The sequence below is a fragment of the Lycium ferocissimum genome, chromosome 9 (assembly GCF_029784015.1).
Source record: "Lycium ferocissimum isolate CSIRO_LF1 chromosome 9, AGI_CSIRO_Lferr_CH_V1, whole genome shotgun sequence".
NCBI lineage: Eukaryota > Viridiplantae > Streptophyta > Magnoliopsida > Solanales > Solanaceae > Lycium > Lycium ferocissimum.
Window position 1 is genome coordinate 13,402,831 of NC_081350.1, and position 2,515 is coordinate 13,405,345.

Below are 2,515 nucleotides of genomic sequence, written 5' to 3' on the forward strand. Positions count from 1 at the left end.
ATTTCAACAACTTGAGCTAAGATGTAAACGTTGATGATTAGAGCTAATATGTTATTGAAATAATTATAACTTCACGGATTCGGATCGAAGAGAAAGAAAACAAAGCTTTAATGTATTTTTTGCTATTACAATATTCTAGATCTTAAGAAGTCAACCCTTGAGAAGTAGGGAAATGCCCTATTTATAGCTTTTTCCTTCTTATACAACATGTTCTTTAGCATAAAGAAAAGACAAAATACATCAAATCACACTTAAATTATACACAAAATGTCGAGTTCATACTCAAACTATACATGCGACCTATTACACACCCTCGAACATCTAAAAGTGAATTTAATACCACCCTATCATTAAATAACAAGTCACACGATGTGAGGTCTTTTACAATCGCTATATAATATCGCCACGTACATTTGCACGTCACCGCCACATCATATATTATATATATTAAAAAAAAATCCATGTCATCCTAATTGCTTTCCTTCATTGTAAACCATCAATCCACCATTAAACCACACCATAAACCAAACCCATACCTCTACCACAAAATAAAAAGACCCACCAAACTTAAAAATTTATTTAGTCAGAGGATTAAAACAGTCTTGTTGGAGGTTGCCGCTTGGCGTCGGTAAAGTTGTGGTGGGAGAGTGAGGACACCGAAAATTGAAGCTGGAAAGTGGTCCGACCACTTGATTTGATAATCGAAAATTCATCAATGCGTGATGACTGAGAAAATCCCACCATTGTTTCTCTCTGAGATAGTATCCTTTTGAGCATGTCAAAAAGAACCATAGCCGAAACTATTAGTAATTTGCTACATATATATTTGGTTTTTTTTTTTTCGGGGTTTTGAACAATGAAGGAGTTGAAAGTCAATTTGGTTTGCTAAAATTGTCAAGCTAATTCGATCATCCCATTGGAACATGCCGTTTCGTCCAACAATACGAGCTTTAGAAAGTCAATTGGGTTTTTACAATTGTCAAGCTAATTCGTGATTAGTTTCGATTTTAGAGAATGATATTTGGAATTGAAAAATGTAAACCATTGAATCAAGGTTGAGAAAGCTCAAAAGAAAACGATCAGCCATTTTGGAAGCTCAAAGCTTCGAGTTCGAATTTACCGGGTTGCCAAACGAACTCCTATTTAAAACGGGTAATATCTCAAAAGATCCGAATCGACGAGTGGAATTCGAAACATGAAATTTTGGGCTGTTTGGTTGAGGATTGAGGTGTATTTGGTTGGGTTTAACAATAGCTATTCTACGAAGAAGATGAGTTTGGTGAGGGAGGTTGGGGATTATAAAAATATGTATTTTGTAATTAAAAAAAAAATAATAAATAAATTTTAATTAAACGTGCCTATTTTTCAATTATTTTTATAATTTGTGCACATCACCTATCGGTGGTATTAAATTCACTTTTTAGATGTTCAGGTGTGTAATAGGTCGCCTGTATAGTTTGAGTGTGAACTCGACATTTTGGGTATAGTTTAAGTGGGATTTAATGTATTTTGCCTAAAGAAAACCTTAAAAGATAAGGTTGGGCGTTATCGGACACCGTCACAAGCGACGAACGGTGCTTGACACGTGGCAATTTTGTAATCGATCAATCGGACTAACGGCCACGATCAACTCGGTCATGGAGAAATCCACTAACGGCCACGATCAATTCGGTCATGGAGTCCCAAGCTAACGGTCACGATCAACTCGGTCATGGAGAAATCGGGATCCGGATGATGAGTTTGTCTCGGATAAATCGGACCATACGATTTTCCTCCGACTTCTTCTGATGCAATACCCCGGGCCCGAAAGAGTCTGCGCTCGTGCTTGTTTCTTCCTTCCCTTGATCCCCGGTCTCACCGGTCTAACATTAATCCGATTTTTACCGTATACAACAACCATGTGATTGACGACTCGGCGCATGTTCGCTTAAACTAACGGTTTGTGATTGTTTTCATTGTTGTTATAGAAGATTCACGGTTTGAGAATGGTAACAGTACTCTGTGAAGCATCCTAAAGGTTCTTATGCATTTGTCTATGGGTTTTAGTTCCTGGGTTTGATAAAATAGGAAGTTTATGTTGCTTAGCAGCGGGGTTAGCTCGTGCACGCAATAGCAGCGTGCCAATTTCCAGTCATATAAAGTATAATTTTCTAACACAACAAAGGGGAAGGACGTGAACATACCGCGTATACCCACCGTAGATCGTATTAGGCGTACACCCTGATAAAGCAAAAATGAAACAAGGAAAAAAAAAATTGCAAAACATTCAAAACTAACTATATATATTGTAGATAATAGATTATAGTTTACATCTACTTACCATAAGCATGATTCTTATACAAACAATGTATATATATATACAAAGTGTTGGGATCGAAAAAAATAGATTATAGTAATAATTGTAAATCTTGAACACGATAAATCGGACAATAAAGAAAACTATACTAAAAGAGGTATAAAATATTGATATAAGCATGATTAAAAAAATATAAAAACTACTAGGAGAAAACAATTA